Here is a 25,083-nt window from a genome sequence, read left to right on the forward strand (position 1 = left end):
CACGAAATGCAAAATGCCTCTGAGCTCTTGCAAAATGAAGCTCTGCATTCAAAACATCACAAACACCTCTGCCATAGTATTAATTCATAATTAAAGCAGCTGAAAAAAAACTGTAATCATTTATTATTATAAAAAATATTATTCACTTTAAGTATATATATATACACACACAGTACAGACCAAAAGTTTGGAAACATGACTATTTTTAATGTTTTTGAAAGAAGTTTCTTCTGCTCATCAAGCCTGCATTTATTTGATCAAAAATACAGAAAAAAACTGTAATATTGTGATATATTATTAAAACTTAAAATAGTTGTTTTTTTAATTTATTATACTTTAAATTGTAATTTATTTCTGTGATGCAAAGCTGAATTTTTAGGATCATTATCACATGATCCTTTAGAAATCATTCTAATATGATGATTCATTATCAAAGATGGACACAGTTCTGCTGCTTAGTATTTTTTCAGAACATGTGATACTTTTTTAGGATACTTTGATGAATAAAACGTAAAAAAAAAAAAAAAGCTATGTTTTTAAAATATAAATATTTTGTACACTGTAAAAAATAAGTGTAATTTTAACTGTAAAATTTTGTAAAAACGCTACGGAAAAAAACTGATAATAGGTTAACAGTAAGTTCCCGTACTATATACAGGGAAAAACTGTAAAAGATCTAACAAAGCATTTAATGTAAATTTACAGTAAAATTCTGTTAATTATACAGCTTTTAGAAGTAAAAAAAGAACAAATCAATGTATAATTTACAGTCTAAAACTGTAAACTGATATTCCCAGAATTCCCTGCGTGACACTCCACGTTTGAAAGTATTTTGTTTAAATAATCATGTTTTTAAATAGTTCTTGTTATCAGTTATGTACATTTGAGCTTTATGTTACATCTTCTGTTGCTTAATGAAAGTTTTTTGCATTATTTAAGTATCACGTGTGTTACCATGATGGTGTTTTGTGTTTCCATAAATGTGCACCTTCTATATGTTAATATATACTTCTGCTTGTGGTGAAGCTACTTGTGATGAGCTTTGATACTTCATGTGGCTTTCTCTTATACAGTACCATCTTTATTATTATGGTGGTTGTCAGTATTTTTCAAGGTACAAAACAGATTTAATTTTGTGTGTTGTTGAATTTAATGGTTTATATTCACATTTTCTTGTTTGTAAATTACAGCTTTATATTGTAAAATTAACAGTTTTTGACGTAAATGTGTTTACAGTTTTCTGTATTTTTACAAAATTATTCTGGCAACCACAGCTGCCAAAAATAAATTTTTTACAGTGTAATAACAATATACACTACTGGTCAGTAATTTGAAGTCAGTAATTTTTTCTTTTTTTAAATAAAATCAATACTTTTATTCAGCAAGGATGTGTTAAATTGATAAAGTCATAGTAAAGAAAATATATTATTGGATTTTTTTTTATTTATAATAAATGCAGTTCTTTTTAACCTTTTATTGATCAAATATATGAGACAGCAGAACTGTTTCCAACACTCATAATAAATCAGAATATTAGAATGATTTCTAAATGATCATGTGATCGACTGATGTTACATGTGACACTGAAGGCTGGAGGAATGATGCTGAAAATTCAGCTTTGCATCACAGGAATAAATTATTTTTTTAAAGTATATTCAAATAGAAAACTATTATTTTAAGTTGTAATAATACTTCACAATATTACAGTTTTTTCTGTATTTCTGATCAAATAGATGCAGGCTTGATGAGCAGAAGAAACTTCTTTCAAAAACATAAAAAATAGTAATGTTTCCAAACTTTTTTTTTTTATTATTATTATTATTATTATTAAATGTAACTTTTATTATCCGTGAACTGGATAATTTGAACTGGATCCTAACAGTACAGTGGCCCTGGACAGTATCAGACCTTTCCAGTGCATGTTTTGACTGCTTTTCACATTTAAAACAGATTAATCTCAGACAGAGACAAAACAGAGCGTAAAAAGCCAGGGTCAGTGTGAACAGATTCTTGACTCTTACAGCCTAAAACAGTCTTTATCTTGAATCTGTGAGCCTGACACTGAACGTCAAGGGCTGTATGACGAAATAAGAGCGTTAACTTCGATAAGAATGTTATCTTCGTGTGCAAACAAGTGACATATTGTTAGCGCTTTTGTGAAAACCTTCTCAAAGCAGTAGTGCGCTCATAAGATTGTCCAGCTCTGCGTTTGGGAATAAGAGCGTCACAGAAACCCGGACGTCGGCGTCTCTCAGGAACTCGTGCTGGACTGTTAAGGTGAATTTTGACTTGGATTTGTTCTGTATTCATAGTCTTAACACTGATCCTTTATATCGCTGATAGCGGGATCTTTTGTGTTGTGCTTTAGCGTGTGAAGGGTTATTCTAGCAGAGAATGGAGCTTCATGCGTTTGACGTATTATTTTCATACAAACACAAAGTAAACGTTCACAGACTGTATTTCAAAGGTTTAATATAGGCTTTTTATTAGTTGTATTTAGTATTAAGCATGCTAAGATTTCCTTAGGATAAAGTTTTCAATGTTTTTCTGGTATTTACTTAATAAATAAATAGTAAATATACTAAAATGTAGTGTTGCATTCACTTGGAACAGAAGTGCTGGTACTTTTGACATCCAACTATAACTTAAGCTGTTTAGATGTTTGACTTTATGATATTAAACACATACCAGCGGCTTGAGGTTTTTGGATGGACTCTGTTATGTGTTTATCTCCCATGATCCTCTGTGTCTGGTGGGCGAGTAATGGAGTTTTATCCTGCGCTTTTCCTCAGGCCTCGGCCTTGTTTCTGAACCAATCCGATTGTGTTCAGGGTTCGTATGAGTTCTCTTGGTCTTTCTCTGCTAAATGTGTTTGGGAAGTTTCTTCACGATCGGTGATCTCGCTGCTCTTTCAGCGTAACTGTGTTTGCTTTCATCTGCTTCTGCTTTGTTTTTACAACAAAACTCTTTCAGATATTGATCTCGCGACTAAACATTGTCATAAGAGCAAGCAGCCAGTAATTAGAGTCATTTATGTTTTACTAACATTAAGAATTCACTTTGGAAACATGCAACGTCTGATTTTCCAGTTCAATTTGATTTATTTTATTTTTCTGTTGTTGCAGTTTTCAGTTTGCAATGACAAAGCAATAGGAGAATTTTTTATTTTTTTTATTTTTATTTTTTTATTCTATGTGTTGTACACATACACAAACATACACAATGTGTATCATGCATTTATATTTTATTTTATGCATATACATAAATACATTATTCATTCATTAACATTATTATTATTATGTATTTTTGTATGTCTACATATAATAAAAAATACAATATAAAATAAAATATATACAATACATTAAATAAAATTAAATAAGGGATATATGTCTATAATAATATATTGACTTAAATATAAATATATTAAATAATAAATATATGTATACAATAATTTTTAAATAAATAGGTAATTTATATATTAATTAAAAAGCATCTAAATTGTTTTCCCCAAACCACTTCTCTCTGTATCTCCCTCTTTTATCTGTTACTCCATTAAGGCTGGTTAGTTGCAGGATGAGTTGTTTAGGGGTCTGTAGAGGAAGCTGCTGAATAAACACGCTCCTGTGTGGTCTGTGAGCGCTGGGACTCATTCACTGAGTGCTGTTACAGTGAGGACCGCCATGACATTATCATCATACTGTACATCTGATCACATACAGACACATGCATGAAGCTTTCTTCAGCTCAGCGTTTCATTAAAGTGGAAATATGACAGTATGCAGAGTAGTTTTCAGTTTGATGAAATAACCAGTAAGGGATGTTCACAATCAAGTTTGGTATTGTTCAGTGTGTATATGGAAGCTGTGCACAATGCATGCACAATAGCATGTCTCTTTTTTTAGTTTACTGCACATTTAAGCAATACTTCACCTGAGCATTTTATGCATTCTGCAGTAATAGTAAGAGTAAAATTACAGGATGCTGTTTTTAACATTGCCAGTAAATTATGATTATTATAATTATTTACTTAAACACTAACATTAAATTATTTCCTTCAATAATTATACATTGAGTAAAAATATTAATTGACTTTTCTTCAATAGGGAAATTGTAAATATAACAGATTTGGTTACTTATAAACTAAATAGAAATATAGTATGCTATTGATTTAGTTCAATAATGATATATTTATTTTATATTAATTCACTGTAATAATAAATATTTGTATTGCACCAATTTAATAAAGTGAAATTATAGTATGCTATTTTCAACAAAGCTAGTAAATCATATTTATTTATGATATTAATTTAATGTAATAATAACTTAAGTTGCATCTATTAAATAAAGTAGAATTATAGCTATTATTCTTAACAGCAAATTAAAATTATTTGCTTAATTATACATTTTGAATAAATATATGAAAAAAATGCAATAATTATGCAAGTAAAAAAATATTAATTTTCTTTATCAATAGGGTAAATGTAAATAGTAAAAAGTCATTTAATTATTAATTAAATAAAATTATAGCATGCTATTCATAACATAGCCAGTAAATTATAATTATTTACTTTGACAATTATATATTTGTTTAATATTAATTCACTGTAATAATAATTATTTAAATTGCATAATTATTTATGATATTAATTTACTGTAATAATAACTCATTAAATTGCACCTATTAAAAAAAAGTAGAATAAAGCTCTCATTCTTAACATAAACAGAAAATTAGAATGATTTGCTTAATTATATATTAAGAAAATAAATAAAAATTTAGATACACTGCAATTGATTAATGTAAAATTATAATACATACATATATATATATATATATATATATATATATATATATATATATATATATATATATATATATATATATATATATATATATATATATAGTTAATAAACTAAGATTAATTCATTAATATTAGAAATGATTTGCATTATTTCTTAAATATCCGTTGATGTTTTCAGTGAGATGTTATTGTTTTGTATGTGAGAAGATTAAGCTGAATCTGGTTAGACAGATATACAGGAAGTTGACCAGTCTCCGCCGATGATGACTATCACATGAGCGGTCATGAGGTTGTTAAAGCAGAGCAGGAGTCGAGAGGCGAGGGGAAGTACATAAGCTCTCTCCCCAGCGGCCCGCAGGCAGCCTTTATCAGCTCCTCCAGGGACGCCCATCCATTCAGCACCAGTCGCTGTGATTTAATTGTGCTTTCTGCATGACTGACTCTCACCTTCAAACAGTCTCACCAGCTCAGCACATCCACAAGCTCTGAAAGGACATAAAGCTGGAGGAACTCTGCACTTACAAAAACCTCATTATTTACCCTCATTAAAAATGTGATCGAAATATTGAGGGGTTTGAGAGAAATACTGCCCTCCTTTAGTAGTCCCATCTGAAGCAAAGAGGTTCAGAGATTTGAAAAACAACAACAACAAAAAAAATAATAATATGGTGCCGTAACTCTGCCTTAGCAACTTAGAGGTTATATGTCTTAAAAATATTATAATTATTATAACTTGGGATTAAAATTGTGGTGGATTAAAAGTGGATTAAAACTTAATGGAAATATTAAATAAATACTCAACAATTAAAATATAAATAACATAAGCACATAACACAATTACTATTTAAAATTTTAAATTATTACTTGATTGCTTAAAATAAAATTATTTAAAATAAAAAAATAAATTTTATTAAAAAAAATAAATAAATATAAATATTTATTTAAATAAAATATATATATATATATATATATATATATATATATTATTTTATTATTATTATTATTCAAACAAACCACTCTGATCTTTCTTAGTTTGTAGAAATAACTATTTGTTGTCTATTCATAGCTGTTGCATTATTTATTCTGTATCCAGTCGTTCTGTCATTAGATTTAATTCAGACTGCAAACACAGGAGTAAAGTATAAATCATTTTGTCGCAGCAGTCGTGCTCTGCTCTATTGTGTGTTTCTACACGAGAGTGAAAACAGGTTGCATTGGAAAAAATAATAAATCACAGGAGAGTCAGACAAACTCAAACCACAGGCCTTTCATTAATCTCACAGAAGAACTTCAGACTCTGTGTGCTTAAAGTGATTCGTCTAAAACACAGTCTGTCCTCTAGCTACTCGATCTGCCACAAGCGCCTCTGTGTTCAGAAGAAAGTGTTTGCCAGCCGAGATGAAGAGGAGGGAGAGTCTGAAACGAGGTGAAGGTCAGGACAGAAGGATGTTTTGGGAACACAAGGTAGTTTACGACTGAACTGATGTGAGCTTCTTGTGTGGACGGAAACATCTCTCCCTGCCAAAACATAATTTAACCGATTAACTTTCAGTTTCATTTTGATATATTAAATAAAAACATGTCTTTATAGTTTTTTCCATGCATTTATTACAGTTCGCATCACATTTACACTGCTGTTTTTAAAATAAGTATGAGCAGGTTGCATTTATATGATCAAAGTGAGGTGATAAAAATCTGAAATATTATTATAAATTAAAATAACTTCTTTCTTTTCGAATATCTGTTGAATTATAATTTATTTCTGTGATGCACAGCTGAATTTTCGCCATCATTCCTCCAGTCTTCACGATCTTCAGAAATCATGAAAATATGATGATTTACTGCTCAAGAAACATCTCTGATGCTGAACAAATATTTTTGTGGAAACTGATAGATTTTATTTTCCAGTTTCTTTCAAGTTCAAAAGAGCGGCATTTATCTGAAACGGAAATCTTTTGTAACATTGTCACTTTTGATCAATTCAATGCATCCTTGATGAGTACAAATGTTAATTTCTCTTAAAAAATCACCAACTTTTAATTGGTAGCGTGTGGATATGAATCACAACACAATTAATTTCTAATGGATTAAAAGTTTATTTACTGCTGTACTTGGAAATGCATCACATCATGGAAGTAATAAACAGCTCGTGAAATGCAGTTTCACGCTGAACTGTAGTTGCATCACAGATTACTTTATCATTATCAAGCAGATTCATTTATTCCTTGACAACTCCATTCGTCTTATAGAAATGACTCGGAACGGCTTCATTTAGCTCTGATGTCAGGCCTTCATTGACTGGCCTGAGATATATGATGCTAATAAAGTTTTTAATAGTTTGTTATTCCAAAAATAGTTTGCCAATCCAAGCGGCGTTCTGATGTTTTGTCTGGTAACCTCTGAAGGGCAGTAACGAGTAACATAATGATCCTAATGAAGGAGAAATACTCCATCTCTGCTCATTATCTGATGAGCGGCTGCAGAACCTGCAGAAGTCCACTTTCTTCTTTCTTTCTAAAGCTCTTTCTAATCTAATAGAATAAATTTGATGAGGAGGAAATAAACGGCGTCAGTGCTTTTAAAGAAGTCGTGGTTTATGAGGACGTTCATGTCTTAATGTTCATGCAGTCTCGCTCCGTTCTGAAGGACATTTTCTTTCTTTTGTTGGAAGTATATTGGTTTTATTCTTCATTATAGAAGTAATCACACATTGCTTTCTGATGGAAGCCCATTTCTAGCACAGGAAATAAGTTATTGTAAATTTTTACCTCACAAGTCTGACGACTTTTCCAACCCAGAATTGCACGATAAATGCTAGATGAATTATGAGATAAAGAATCATAATTACATTTATTTTTTATTTATTTATTTTAACTACGTGGCAGAATAATAATAATTTAAAAAAAGAGATATAAACTCACATATTTGCCCTTTTTTTCCAGGTCCGAATTGAATACGTTTAATTTAAAGGTGTTTTTTTTTTTCTTCTATTTTTTGATAGTTTTAGTTGTTTTAGTACGTCAAGGTAAACTAAACAAAAATAAGAAATGAAAAAAAAGAAGTATTTTAGTTTATTTTTCTCAGTTACTGTTTATTTTCTTTTAAGTATTTTAATGCTGTTTACATTTACGCACATATTTTTGTTTTGCGCTTTAGTAGATTTTTGATACATATTACTATTTAGCTTTATATTTATTTCAGTTTCAGTTTTAATAATTGCAACATTTCAGTCAGTTCATATTTGCATTGAACGATTTTAATATTTAGGATCAGAATTCACATTTCACAGTACTGCATTTATATCTTACAATTCACGATTTCATCAATTGCTTAATTGATTTAACTTTTTATTTTCTGTGGAATAAAAGAAAACGAAAGGTAACTTCCTCTTTTAATCTCACAATTCTGATGTGTTTTTACCTCACAGTTCTGAGTTTACATTTCACAATAATTAAATTTCTCACAATTGCAATAGTTTTATTATTAGTAATAGTATTATTATTAGAATTGTGAGAATAAAAAGTCTGATTTGAGAGGTAAATGATTACAATTACCCTTTTTTTTTCCTGTGGCCAAAACTTCTATAGCTTCCACACTTTCCTCCCTTTGTGTGGGACGTGTCTTACATTCAAATCATCCTTGAGTGGTTTTATTTCTGATGTATTATGGACATAATTGCAGGAGGCAGGAGGTTAGCAGCCTCCGTTTCTAACCAGCCGTAGAGCAAACACTCATTAACATCGACTGAGGCCCTGGACAGCCCTAGATATACAGCCGTGCCGGTGTGTTTGCCAAGACCACCGACTGATGCAGATGCTTCTAATAAAGAGGACAAATCAGCCCTCCACGTCCAGATTACTCAAGCTTCACAATCAGTCCAAATGACTCCCGCTTACTCGTGATGCTGGGACATTTCCACGGTGCTCTGAGGTTGTTAATGCATTGCTGTAAGCTTGTTAAAGTGCTCTAGCTTATTTTGAGGGGTTGTTAGTGACTTCTTTTTGTTGGCAGTTTTTTAATCACTGAAAAGTTTGAAATTAGTAAAGTTTCAGAAGTAGCCTCTACTCACCAAGACTGCTTGTATTTAATCAAAAATATTGTAAAAAAAATGTACAAATATTATTAAAATTCAAATTAGCTATTTTCTTTTTGAATATATGTTGACCTGTAATTTATTTCTATGATCAAAGCTGTATTTTCAGCATCATTCCTCCAGTCTTCAGTGTCACATGATCTTCAGAAATCAGAATAATATGATGATTGCTGATCAATTATTATCAATACCTAGGGATGCACTTTTGTATCGGCCACCGATATTTATCGACAATTCTCACAATTTACAACCATCGGCATATCAGCTATATAATGAAAAAGGCCGATGTAACAAACCAGTGGTTTATTAATTATGTGTGAAGGCACTTTAATGTCTGCACTTTAATGCTAATCAAATAACAAAAGACAAAATATCACACACTGTTCTTAACTAAATAACTTTTGTAACAGTCAAAAGTGTAGCGGACCTCATCTGAACGATGACCAAAACTTTACTGAAGTTTTATTAAGTTTATTGCATCCTTTTCACTAAAAAACAAAAGATCACCATAAAAGCTAATCAAAACACAGCACGAGAAGTGCACATTAAACTCTCTCTCTCAGATGCATTATCATCAACATACAGCGAATTACCCTTATCACTTATTACAACAAACAGTAAATACATATATACATATCTCATGCCTTTTCAGGGAACGCTTAATAAATTGAAAAACTTTAAATCCGAAGAACTGCATGCTTTCATTATCCATATAGACTCGAAAACACGTCAAAATAAGAGTCCCGCCTTAGTAAAGGAGCTCTCCTACATATTTAGCTATAAATAATAACTATATTATAACTAATATATTATAACAAATTCGAATATTAATCATAATAAAGTCTGTTACAGTAAAAAAGCTTAATATGTATTTAATTTATACAGTGTTATTTTACATCTCTTTACTTTATTTCTGTATCTGAAAACTGTTAGACTTACCTAAAAAGCATGACAAATATCGGTATCGGTATCGGCTAATAAGTGTTTGTTATAATCGGTATTGACCCCAAAAATTCCTATCTGTGCATCACTAATTATAACATTTGTAATATATAATTGTCAGTGTTTTTCTCCCCATGTGCTTCACGTGACCCAGTTTCTTCCTCTCGTTTTGATTCCCGTCTTCGACTTCCTTGCTGCATCATCGTGACAATACATTTTATTAGTAATACTTTTTTATATTTGACCTTCATCTTATCATCTAATCTCTCTCGGACTATATGTGGTTTTAAAGTGATGATCCCGTAGCCGAAACAGTTTAGGGGTCAGTTTACCTGCGGCGAACCCTTGCCAGGTCGACCCTTTGTGTAACCGCTCGGCTAGTCATGCGCTAAACAGACAGTGACGATTTACCGGCTCTCGCCGAGCTCCAGTTTCCCGTGCGCTTCTCGTCTGAAGGTGACTCTGTTCATCTGTGTGCAGTGAGAGTGAGGTGGGTAAACGAGTGAAAGGATGAGTGTAATGAAATGACTGATGCCGCATGACGCTGTCAGCTCGGCTAATCGAGGATGACACACTTGGCCGCCCACTGACTGGCATGTGCCAGAGCGCACGTCTGTGAAGCACTGCGGAAATGCTGGGAAGGCTGGGCTTTATAACCATCACATAAATAAAGCACACTTTATTTAACCCATGTTTGGGATCTAAAAACAAACTTTGCATGCAAATACATGAGCATTGATGCTGCTTTATTGCAATAGTTTAATAGCTTCACGGCATGGTTCAGGGTGTCATGTTCTCATGGAGAGCTGGCTGCTATCTGAGCTCACGTCTGTTTTAATAGCATTATGGACACACTGTAGGGTGGACGAGGTCATGGTGGTACGACCTCGCTTGAGAAGCTCCAGTAATGGGACACCGGGGCAGGAATGAGATGCTGGGATCAGATGCGGAAGAAGAAACGTAAGACTTGAAAACAGGCTGAAATAAGAAACGCACAGCTATCAGCCTTTAATCTGACCTCAGAGAAATACTTAAATATCTCTGAAAGTCATTAAACGTTTCGCGGTGCCTGTGGAGTATTTAAGAAGAAAGCTTTTAGACGGAAAGCTGATGTGAGACTTCACCGGTTTTTTTCTCGAAGACCACGAAAAAAACTAAACACTATTTATACTAAAAATGAATGAATACATAAACAACAAATAGACTAAATATATACACATAACATTAGTTTATTTAATAAAATACTGTTTTGTAATATATTGCGTTATTACCAATATATAAAATGTATTTATTTATATAATACAATATAATAAAATATTATTTAATACATAAAATCTGCATTATATAAAATGATTATAAATATTATCCAAATTAATTTCACACTTTAATGGCACTGAAGTGGCTTTCATTGGAAAGTAATTTGAGTGATTTCAGTGTGCTTTATCAAATAGCATCCCTCAGATCTGATTATTCAGTGTTTGGAGCTAAAGCATCATCAGCATGTCGCTGTAACTCGTGTCTTGAGGGTTTTCTTGTCACCTGTTGACATGCAATCTGTGTTTTATGGCTTCCCGTATAATTCGCAGCACTTCTGGTCAGGCGTCCCGCTGAGAGAGATTTGGTGCTCTGTAATGACAGTGAGCGACTTCACAAACGCTGATCTGTCGAAAAGCTCTATGAGCTTATTAACCATTCTTAATCACTCATCAGGTAGAAAACGCTTTTATTGATCCGGAGCTGTGCTACATCACTCACTAAGCGGGGGAGCGAGGGACCAATGGTAATAAGGTAAACGGCAAATTTAAAGGTTTCTTGGTTCTTGCAGGACATAAGAAGCAATTTGCTCACTTATTGAAGATTGCTACCAAATATGTGATTTGCATTATAATGTTAAGTTTATTTATTTATTTATAAATATTAAAGTGAAAGACTAATATTTTATTTGAGCATTCTTCTTATAAATAATGTTGGCAGCATTTCATTTGTGTTGTTTTTTTGCATGCCATATTATCTGGAAGTAGGACTAGGTCAAAATTGCATTGTTGAGATGTCATTTTATAATTGACATCAAGAAAAATGGTAAAATCATAAATGTTATAAAGATTATAAAGATTATAAAGATCTTGACTTGAGCGCTGCCTTTGATACTGTCTCACATAACGTACTTCTTGACAGATTAGTTTCCATTGGTATTACTGGCACTGCTCTTTCTTGGTTTAGTTCATATCTATCTGGACGCAGTCAGCGTATTCAATTAAAAGTTTTTAGTTCAAGACTATCTACAGTCACCACTGGTGTTCCCCAAGGTTCTGTTTTGGGCCCGCTTCTCTTCATTATATATATGCTCCCTCTTGGTAATATTTTAAGGAAATATGGTATTAATTTTCACTGTTATGCGTATGACACCCAACTCAACCAACTGTTTATGTTTAAAACAAACATAAATTGTAATAGATTTATTATAAACAACTTTTATTATAAACGTCAAGCTTAAACTAATTTACTCAAATTGAACCAGCGTATAAAAAATGTGCTGTGGATTAGAAATAAACGTCTCTTATTCAGACCGGATCCAAATGTGTTTTGGTGACTCGGCATTAATTTGCATTTTATAAGTAGCTTTGGACCACAAGTGACCACATGTTCCAGACGATAAAAGAAATGTGTATTACATTGCATGACCTATCGTGTTTATTTCCACCTCATAACACAAGGTCAGATTCCTAATAGCTGCTCGGAGCACAGAGACTCTTCTTAATATCTCTGTTATATTCCAGGCCATGGTTGTTTGTGTATTATTGATCTGTTCTGCTCACAAGAGGCCTGTGTTTGTTCATGGGCTGAATTACACCGTTGTGGCTCCACCCTGAGCTTCATTAAAATCTGCAGTGCACTTGGACCTCATTAGGCTTAATGAGCCAACATCCATCATCCTCAACGAGCTTCCAGCAGCATTATATGAAGCAGAAGGGGATTCTGGGGCTTCATATAATGCTGAAAGGGGGCAGGAGGACTTCAGCTGGATATTAAGGGTCATTCATGTCAAATCTGACCACAGCGAATGATGGATGGAGAGATATCGTGTTTTTGTGGCTCTCTCTCTCTCACGTATCTCACGAGTTGCCCTGCAGTAACTTCTGTTGCTCAGTTACTGCTGCCAAGCGAACAGAATAAACAGTGACACAGATAACACACTCACACACACACACACACACACACAGCTAATGAGAGCATCTTCAGGTCGTTCTGGTAAAACGCGTTAATGAGGATGCATCAGACTAAAGCACAGTAATGATTGTCTATGATTACTTGTGTTATGACTGATAACTGATATGATGGCTGATTTTATAAATCTATAACACTGTTTATGTAATTTCTGCATCACTATCTGCTCCGAACACGAGTGCAAGTATAACTAACACATCTTCTGTAGAAAAATAAAAAATGTAGGAGATGTAGGAAATGAGCTTACTTTTTGAATAGGGAAAAATCAATTTTATCATATAATTCAGACACATGCATCTGTAGTTCAGTCATATTGATGCGCTGCCACAAGATAAGTGAAAGCTAGAAGCGTGGTTTCTAAATTATTTCTCTTTCCAGTGCTGTTTTGTGCGATTGCAGACGCTCTCAAATGAAGATGAAGGCGCTGAGGTGAGATTGTGGGTCATCTGTTCTCAGCTGAGGGTTTTTTCTTGGATGTGTGAGTCTCTGGCAGATGAGATTCATTCAAGGCCCTGCCTTTATTTCCTGCTTTAAAAGAAACATCATCCTTCTGTCCTCGTAATAAAGCTGTCAAGAGGACAGACTTCATCCATTTACACACATCTGGGAAGGCCAGAGCCGCAGTCTTACAGACGGATTTGAAATCAGTTATGGGCGAATGAAAAGAAAAGTATGGGTTTGAGGGATAGTTTGTGTCAGATCCTGGACGTGCCCGTGCTGCTTTCATCTTCACAGGAAGCCAATGCAGTCGTTGAACCCAAATTACGGCTGTTAGCACAGCAAAGATGGAGCTTGCTAAGTCTCATCATTCGTATTCATGATCGCCGAGCTAATATCCAGTAAGGCCACTTTGAAATGCAGTTTTTAATTGTTCCCTCACTTCAGCGTTAGACTATATGCTGCAAATATTCAGTGAAAGCAGCTCATTATTTCTGATGAGCACTGCATGCGGCAGAGAGTAAATCAATGGCTCCTAATGAGGTTTGACAGGAAGTTTTGGCTGCTTTCATTCATAGAAAGAAGAACGGGCAGAACTAATGCTGTAATCATTTAATGCAATCACATACTGTATGAACCTGCATCGAGTGCAATTAAAATGACTAGCTTTGCTTGGCTAATTTGAGCTGATAACCTGACAAACACTTTCTTGGCAGAGTCAATCTTCATATGCATGCATGTATGTGAAGCTTAAAAATTAAACTAATGTGTTATATATTTTAATATATTTTTTGCTTAATATATTAAATGTTTAACTTTTTTTGCATTTTTGTTCAAAATTTAAAGTTATTTAAATAACTAGCTTATATAATATTTAATATTAGTATATAATATTTTATAATATATTACACATCTAAGTATTTTTAATAATATATTTTTTACAGTATTTATTTTTCAGTCTAAATATATTAAATATTAATATATTTTTTCACGTCTAATCCAGTTTAGCATAAAAACAGCGTAAAAAAATTAAATAGGTACTGAAATATGTAAAAGTGTATGTAATATTTTATTACTAGCTTATGTGATATTTGATAATTTATTTAAAATGTCATAACATAATGCACCTAATATAGTTTTATAATATATATTATGCATTTAAAAATGATAATACATTTTAATATTTATTTTTAAAAAAATGTTAATATTAATTATTCATAGAAATTTATTTGTGCATTTGTATTCCAATTTTGTGTAAAAAAAACATAGAAAAATATTTTTTTTATATTGATATGTCATTTTATGTATATATATATATATATATATATATATATATATATATATATATATATATATATATATATATATATATATATATATAATATTTAAACATTCAAATAGTTATTAATAGCTATATATATATATTATACATACATACAGTACATACAGAAATGTTTTACATTTTTTACTGCATTGCAGAGATCAAATGTACCTGATTGGACAACTTCTGTTTATACATATATCAAATCAGAAAGTCAAGGTACAATATGTTCTGGTTTATGTACTGCACGTGCAGGTAAATGTAGTGCGTCATGCATATATCTCATACAAACACATTATTGGTGGTAGCATGCTAAACGCAGTCATGTGACTCCAGCTGTCACCAGCTTCCTGTTCCTGTCTCATTCAGATGCGTCCGTCAGGCCGGTTGCATGGAAACTGCAGTCTCCTGTGACTAGTTTAACCATTTCTCTTTCCTGGAGCCGGTTCTTCTGCTCTCTCTGAATAACGGCGGGCTTCTTTCATGGACTTCTGCTCTCTCTGGCCTGTAAAGCGTGACACTGGATGAAGTTAATAAGAGCAGGCCATCAGAGCTCTGGTCTAATTGGAGCTGAGACTGCTTTGTACGTCAGAGCGCTCTGTTACTGTAGTGATGCTGGCTTTCTGTCGTCTCTCTCAGAGCTGTTTACATGACGAGTCTTCACACTTTTATTGTGGCTTCAAGGAAATGTCAGTGCAGTGTGTGTGTGTGTGTGTGTTTCTACTGAACTACATTTTCGATACAAATTTGTCCTCAGAACTGAGCTAACCAAAATCTAACAAAATAAATAAATCAGGTGGTGCCCTCTTTTGCATAACATTTATATTTAATTCATAATTTTACATATAGTTTAAAATTTAATAAAAAATGTAAGTCTTGCTAATTAAAATTGTTTTAAAAATGCTAAAATTAATAAATAGATATGTGCATATAAATGTTACAATGTTATGATGTAAACTTTTTTAATGTATTGATTAATCCGGATTTATTTCATACAAAATAAAAGTTTTTGTTTGCATAATAAATGTGTGTGTTCTGTTTTTATTTATTATGTATATATAAAGACACACATATACAGTATACATATTTTGAATATATTGAGATGTATTTACATTTATATTCATATAATTTATATAATAAATAAATATATTTAAATTATATATTAAAAAAAATCTGAAATAGGTACATGTGTGTTTATTTATATATACATAATAAATATACACAGTACACACACATATATTATGCAAACAAAAACTTTTATTTTGGATGCGAATAATCGTTTGACAGCACTAAAATATAATAAATTTTTTAGTTATAAGAAATTGTATTTATATACTTACAAAAATACAAATAAAAAAAAAGAAAAGAAAAGTAAAATAAATTGAAATGATGCAGCAAGTTTAATTAGCGGTGCGTAAAAGTCATATACATCTATAAAATATCTCCAACTACTGTAAGTTAATGTGTGTGTGTGTGTGTGTGTGTGTGTGTCTCGTTCATCACAGAATTTTTAATAGCTGTTTCACACAGAAGAGTAACACCTCTGTTCTCCTCTCTCACACACACACACACACACACACACACACACACACACACACACACACACACACACACACACACACACACACACACACACAGTCATTTCCCATGATTCATGTTTGCTGCCTTTACTTCGCTCATTAATTCATAGCAGGCATTCTCCTGATATTTGCCTTTACTTTAATGCAAATCACCCAGAAGCCCATCCCATATTTGCATTTCAAACTCCTGGAAATTATAAAGCAATATCTGCCATCTGATATTTACATCAACGTCGGTCAGCAGCAGAATATGATGATTTAAAATCACACATCATACATGTGACACTCATAATCTTAAATCTTACATGCATGTTTGTTTACCGAATTTGTCACAGTGCATTCTGGGATTGCATACTCTGCGGAGGACAGGTGATGCTGTCAAAATGAGGCGTTTAGATTATGATGTCATCAGCGTTCTCCTCTGTTTCCAGAGCCGTGCGTCTGTGATACAGTCACAAATACAGAGCTTTCTGCTGATGCTGCAGTGTTTTATCACTCATTATTACTGTGATATTTAGAAATCATCTTATCAGTTATCATCAGCAGATCTTTAATTATCTGAAGGCTGTTCACTCTGCCACTTCCTGTCAATAAAATTATCAGAAGAAAAACAGAGAGAGAGCAATCCTGGCTAGTATTTTGGATATCCCAATATTTTGTGATTTAGTAAATAATTATAATAATAATTATTATTATTATCATTACTATTATTATACATTTTATGGTCATATATATAATCACAAAATTGTGTTAGATTTAATATTTAAATATTTATTATTTTGTTTAATATTTTATTTATTTATAATAATTATATTTATAACATTTAGTTTGATTTTTATTAAAAACAATAATAATATAAACATAATACATATTATAGTCATATATCTATATAAAATTACAATCTATAATTTTATAATAATAACTATTAATTATTAACTAATTCATTTATGACTAATAATATATAATAATATACCTAATAATGATAATAATAATAATAATTATTATTATTATTATTATTTTTGTGCTGTCAAACGATTAATCACACCCAAAATAAAAGTTTATTTTATTTTATTAGATATGTACGTATGTTTACTTTGTATATTATTTATGTATATATACATACAAATACATACAGTATATATTGAAAATATTTATACATTTATATATTCATATTCTCTTATTTTATATTGTATAGAATAAATATTTAATAGATAAACAACATATTTCCTTAAATATATATATGCATGTATTTATATGCACCTGTACATGAGCTATTATTATTATTATTATTATTATTTAAATATCATTATTATTTTAAGTGAAATAAGATATTATAAGATTATATTATAAGATAAAAAAATTATATTTTACTGTAAAAAATAAATAAAAATGATATATATATATATATATATATATATATATATATATATATATATATATATTAAATATATGAAAATTAATTTTCTTAATATTTATTTTTTTACATTGCAAATAAAAAATTGCAATACTAATATTTATTGCTATCTTATTTAATTTTGCAACTTTAAAAAGAGACAAAAACTCACTTCACATTGAGAGATGAGATTGTATGAAACAGGATTTATTATAATTAAATGTATATCATATTTAATAAAAGCAAATTAATTAATTACAATTTTTAATTTAATTTTTAATTTTTTAATTTAATTAAAAGCCATATAGATTTCCATTTAATCCTGTTTTTCTGTTAATTGTTGATTGTCACGATATTGCAGCTAGCCTGAGTGGTTTCTTTCGCGAAGGCATCACTAATGTGTTCTGAGGGGCCTGTACTAGATGGACACATGGATTGGTTTGACTGAGTAAACCCTGGAGATGTTCAGGCATGTGCTAATGAAAGAGGAATGCGTGTAAACACTGAAGACAGCAGCAGATCGCTATCATCAGCTGGAGGAAATGGATTTCATCTCCAAACACACTTGATGAGCTCTAGACCCTTAGTATGCTCTTTCAAAACACTAGTGGCTTTATATGAGCAGTGATGTCATCTTCAGCCTCCACCAATGGCGTGCGATTAAGGCGGAGCTTTCTGTTAGGTTGAATAATAAAAGACTAGATGGTAAAATTCAGTTGGCCATTATTACAAAATAAATCCTGTTATGGTGATATAAGAGTGTTTTCAGCCTCACCTTGTGATTCTAGGTACCCCGTTTTTTTAATTTTTTTATTTTTATGTTTGCTGTTTGTAAGACTGCACAATTTATCCCAAATTTTGTATTATATGTATATCAATATGACCTTAAAATAATTATTGTAATATCTAAAATACTACTACTACTATTACTACTACTAATAATAATAATTTTTATTATTTAAAAATACTAAACAAAATAAACAGCACTATTATTACAATATATTGCTGTAAAAATTAAAATAAAGACAATATAAAAAATAATGTTTATAAAAAATAATTAATTGTACTAATATATTATTATTATTATTAGCAACATGTAAATATTAAACAAAATAACTGTTGCTTTAAAAAATAAAATATTTAAGAAAAAGTATACGATAACATTAATTAAAAAAATAATTATTTTATAATATTAACTTATAAAATAATATGACTAAAATGTATTATTATTAGTAGTAGTAGTATTAAAATATAAATATTAAACAAAATAACAAACACTACTATTACAATATATTGCAAAATAAAAATAAAGACAATATTTGTAAAAAATTAAATTAAATTTAAATAATTAATAGGATAATTAAATTAATTAAAATATAAATATTAATAGGATAATTAAATTAATTAAAATATAAATATTAAACAAAGTAACAATATTGCTTTAAAAAATATATATTTAAAAAAAAGGAATAATAAAATTAATCATATTTTTTATGAATCCACTAATATAAACACAATGTATGTGCCTTCTCATCGTAAAATGTTTCTGAATTTAAATGCTGTATTAAATGTATTAAATATTTAAATCCTGTATTTCCTTTCAGTTCCAGTTTCTTTGTAGTTCTTAAACTCCTGCAATTAATTTGTGTCTCCGTCAGTGTAACTTTCACAGAGTTTGATTCAGATGCTGAAATCAGAAGCAGACCTCAGTGTCTCCTCTGGGTCCAGTAAAACAGGGAAAGAGGTTGAGAGATGTGTGAGTCTGAAGGTGAAGCTTGAGCTCATTTGTGAGTGAGCGAGAGCACAATTAGGCCTGGAGGGAGACATGTTCTACACCGCTCTCTCTGTGTGAGATTCAGCGTCTTTATGTGCTAATGAGAAACCCTGGACCATTCCCTCTCGAAAAAAACACTTCGGAGGTGGACGTTCAATTAACTGCTGGAGAAAAGGAAAAGTGTTTTTCTACTAACTGCAGACTTTCAGAGATCAGTGTGCTAAAGCAGGCTTCTGGACACGCCTCCTTGTCCTCCATTGGTCAGTCAGACAGATAGTCCCGCCCCCAAACACACGCCATTGGTCGAGGCAGTTTTTATTTTTTTTGTTATTTATTCATAAGAAATAATCACATCTTTATTTATTTGGTTACTTAACATTATATTTTATTACATATTATTATATTTTACCTACTTTGACATTTATTTAAAGCACACTCGTGGATTTTTTTTTTTTCTTCATCCTGTAATCATAAAGCACGGAAGAAGTCATTGGAAATCAGTATTTGTAATGATTTGAGTGTGTGTGTTGGGGAAGTGATCAGGGGTGTTGTTCATTAAGGACTCGATGGGATCCTGATCAGAGATAGATGGATCTTTACTAGGTCAGAAATCAACAGGAGGTCATGTGACTCCTGACAGCCAATCACTGAGTGAAACCTGAGCTCATTTGAATACAGATGGATGAATGTTCATTAATCTGACCATCTGTTGTTCTTCTTCTTGAGAAGGTGAGTGTCACCCTGCATGCTCACAAAAGTGCCATGTTCTAGGTACAGTAGTAACAAGATTGTATTTTATTATATTTCTTGGATGGCATTGTAAATACTGTGGTACTTGTACGTGTATATTGCCTAATCACACAATACTGATTTGTCTTTTGTGATCTCAGATCAGCTGTGTTAGTATTTCACTGAAACCATGGTTGACTATCACTGGAATAAGTGACAACACTCTAAATTCACTAGGATTATGGGTGGTTTTCACCAACTTTTTTGTCGTCACTGGAATCATTCGATTGATTTTTTGCTGGTATTATTTGTTATGGGTGAATTTTTTGTGGTTTTATTTTCCCTGAATTTTGTTAGATTATTAGATTTTAGATAGATTTATTTTTTATTTTTTTGCTGGTATTATGGATGATTTTTACTCCTAAATGATTTATGATTTATGGTAATATTATTGGTAATCTGTCACAGGAGTTGGTGATTTATCATTGCAATTATTATTATTATTATTATTATTATTATTTATTTATTTTTTTTCAGCAGAATTATGTGTGACTTTAACTGATATTATTGTTGGGCTCATAACAAAGAATTATACAGTTGGTTATTGTCACTGGAATTATAATTATTTTTTTTTTTTCTGGTAGTTATCACTGCAATTAAAAGAAATTTTTCATCAGAATTATTAGTGACGTTTTACTAGGATTATAGGTGATTTTCTCTAGAATTATCAGTGAATTTTAACTTATGATATTTGCCTAGCTATTATAATTTCATGTTAAGTAGCCTGGGTTAATATTTCATCATTTATCCTAGACCTCTGAATCTGAATCTGTTAACCCTTTGTCTGTCCCAGGATGATATTAGCTTATGAACTAATGTTTAGAGCTCAGTTATTTGCTGTCCAAATGAAAGCCTGACCCTGTTTCTGTTAATCACAGCATGAGATCATCATTATGATCAGTCTCAGTCTGTGCTGTTTGATGTCTGAGGCTCTTCTGCCCTCTAGTGTTCAACAATCACCACTTCTCTTACTATACTGTTGAATATATCTGTACTCAAAACTGTTTCAGCAGCACCAGGCTGTACTTTAAACTATCATCTCCATTTAGATGTTTCCCATCTGTTTTTACTGCATTCTACAACACTGCAATTCTTGTTTTACCATCACACTCACAAAAACATTATTATTGTTTTATGCATTTCTTTTCTTATTTTATTTAATAAGAATCATCATCATCATAACCATTATTGTTGTTATTAATTTAATTTCTACACTTAATTTCTAAACATATTTTTCATCTAATATTAAGATTTAAAAATAATAATAATGTTGTGTATTTATTTATTCATTTATTTATTTACTTGCTTGTTCTTCTGTAAGATTTTCTTCAAGGCAACATTTCTAAATTCTACATTTTTTTAACTTATTTATTAAACTTAATAAACTATTTTATTATTATTATAAAAACATGTAATATTTTATTTCATTTAATGATTTATTTATTTACTTGGTTCTTCTTTAAGGTTTATTTTTCTTCTATTTACACAATCTAGGAAGTATTAAGTTGCCTTTGTTACCATCAGCTTATAATTTTTTTTCTTATCCTCTTTATTTTTTAAAAAAATATTTTTTATATTTTTTATTAATTTTTTTGGTGCTGCTTTGGAACAAATGGTGCAAATAGAAAGCCCTGTTTTTTTTAACCCCAGGCTAAGGCCAAAGTTAACCCTGCGTTAAGCAATATTTCACACTTGTAATTTTGGTTTATGAAGCCCTGTGGTGAAATAATCAATGATGAAACTGCATTATAATACAGGATTACATTAACCCAGGGTTAAATATGATCTTAAGTTAAGTTAACCACTTAAAATGTGAAATAAAGTGTTCATTAAGAGCCAGAAAAGCTGTTTGTCTAGTGTCAGGTTACGGATCAGTGTAATCGTGTGAAAGATTGCTGCAGTAGATGTTTCATCAGGCCTCCAGCGGTGTTTTCTTCAGAGATGTGAACGCAGCAGAACCGTCGCTCAGAATGATGCTCCTGATGAATGTGGCTAATAGCAGCTCAGGGAGACTTCTGGGAGTTCGTCATCGATGATCATTCAGTGGCCATAACTCAACGAAAAGATTCATCAGCACAAATCAACTGAGAGAGAGTTATAGGCAGAATATTAAAACCTGAATACACTCTGAATGTAGTGTCGTATCACTGTTAGAGGAGATGTGTTATGCTGTATTTCTTCTCTTGACTCTCAGACCGAATGATTGAGGTTGATTACAGCTTGTGATTAAGACTTTGTCCACTAGGTGGTGCTATGACTTCTCAGAGAAATACGTACACTGCTAAAAATAATTTTCTTCCTTAGTATTTTTATCTAGTAATTCACATTCTTGAATTAAGATGCATTTACTTAACAAGTAAAATGTCTCGTTTTCTGAAAATATTATTCAAAATTTAGTCGTTTTTGCCTAAAATAAGTAGAAACGTGATTATTTTTCTTACCCCATTGGCAGATATATTTACTCGTTTCAAGCAAAAAATATTCATATTGTTTATTAGTGTAATTTAATTGTATTTAACCATTTATTTTTTGTGTGCATTCACATGTATCTTGTGCTACTTAAATCTGTTTTATATAAAAAAATAAGTTGTTGTTTTTTTTGTTGTTTTTTTGAGGCGGGACATCAGCGATTTGGGTCTCTGAGCACTTTGTTGGGATTATAGAATTCCATCCAGACATAGAGATGATGAACAAATGCAGATGTAGCCGAGTGTGTGTGTGATGTTGTGTGTTTGATGTGTGTGTGTGTGTGTTTGATGTGTGTGTGTAGTGCATGAATCTTGGAGTGGATTAGTCTTTTAAAGTGGACGGAAGCGTAATGAATTAAAGTCCAATCCCTTCTCCTGACTCTTAATCTGCACATGTGTGTGTGTGTGTGTGTGTTCATGTTTAGATGGGATTATGTATTTTTCAGGTCAGCGTGCTCATGTCAGCAGGGCTCTTCTTCTTGTTGTTCATGTATGCATTCATGTGTTGATCAGGAGATGTGCAGCTTTTCAGTTCGTCATAGAATTCAGTTTTTTAATATCCCTTTAATGGACATTGTAGTTGTTTGATCCCATAGATGTAAACTCTTGCTTTTTGGTGTGATTTCAACATGTGCGTATAGATGCATTTAGATATTGAGCACTAAATTACTGGTTGTTGTTGTAATCTTTCAATTCAATTCAATTCAAGTTTATTTGTATAGCGCTTTTTACAATACAAATCGTTACAAAGCAACTTTACAGAAAATTATGTTTCTGCAATATTTAGTAGTAGCTAGTAGTTTGTGCACGTTTGACAGGATTTTAGAAAAAAAAATAATAATAATAATAATACAAGACGTAGTCAGCTAGACGATGAACTATCAATATTATTAATTAATAGTTATTATATGATGTAGTCACATAATTTTCATGTAATTTTCTTTAATTACAAAGAAAAAAAATCAGCTTTTATTTATTACTTTTTAAAATATTTTAATACTTTTTTAATCTAATATATTTTATTTTAATTTAATTTATTTTAATATGATTTTTTATTTTATTTTTTGTTCATATATTTTTTTTTATTAATAAAAAAATATATGTTACATTTATTTTGTTGAAGGTAGGCAACTTTTCTAATAAATAAAAGTAAAATTTCTAATAAATAAAAGTAAAATCTTTAAATTTAGACATTAAAAAAAAAAAAACAACAGCAACAAAATTACTAAAACTTTAACTAAAATGAAAAAAAAAAAAAAAGAAAACTATAATATTGTATTATTGGTACTAAAAATGACATTTTAAGGAAAGATCATAATTTAGAATAACGTGCATTAATAAACCATTCACAATAAAACTAAAAACATGAATTAAGAAGATAAATGGAGTCAATAATGAAGTTTTTCTTGAAATTATTTTATTTTACATTTTATTTCTAGTCCAATTGGCACTGCATTTTTTTATTTTGCTTTTAGTTTTGGCTTTTACAAATGTGTTTCTGCAACAGTTCTGCACTAAAACGAGTACACACACACACACACTCACACACACACACACACACTCTCACACACACACTCACACACACACACACACACACACACACAGGCGTGTCCAGATGGCATCGGTGGACCTGTAATCCATGTGTGTTTCACAGCTGGGATTACAGTGGGCCAGTTGGAGCGTCTCAGTCCGTCTCTCTGTGTTCTCTGATGAGAATCTCTGCTGTCCGTCTCTTCCTCCTCTCTGTCTTGTTTGACTGTGTGTTCAGATCCAGGTAAGCGTGTGGATTCAGACGTCAGGAGGTGAGATGAAACCGCCGCCGGTGTAAATCTGAAAGGTCAAAGTCAGGATTTGTGTGTTTATGATGGCACACCTCTAGCTCTGTGTATTGAATTATAATGATTTGACTCAGGTGTCAGGTGTTTGTGCTGGGATCTCTGGGATTGCGCAGCTCTGTGTGGTTTGAAACTTTTGTGTCGTCCGTTCAAGAGATTCAGTATTTGGGAAACTATTGCTCGTTTGATTGACATCAGTATTGTATGATGTGTAGGATTGGTTTTATAATAATATCTAAGCAGCATAATTTTTCCGGTGTGTTTTTGTCTATAAATGTGTGATGTTACCGCACACACACACACACACACACACACACACACACACACATACACACAGTATTTGTAATCTGGCTTAATTTTTTGGCAGATGATAGTTGTTCACTTAACGAGTCCATGAGAACATTCCCAGGATTCGGGAATATGTTG

General features: G+C 31.4%; 1 protein-coding gene across 1 annotated transcript in view; it reads left to right on the forward strand.

The window, feature by feature from the left end:
* The window catches only part of kcnh2b (potassium voltage-gated channel, subfamily H (eag-related), member 2b), a 153,567-nt gene that overhangs the window by 56,158 nt on the left and 72,326 nt on the right, over positions 1-25,083 (forward strand). The window lies entirely within an intron of this gene.

Source organism: Carassius auratus, chromosome 24, assembly GCF_003368295.1.
Source record: "Carassius auratus strain Wakin chromosome 24, ASM336829v1, whole genome shotgun sequence".
NCBI lineage: Eukaryota > Metazoa > Chordata > Actinopteri > Cypriniformes > Cyprinidae > Carassius > Carassius auratus.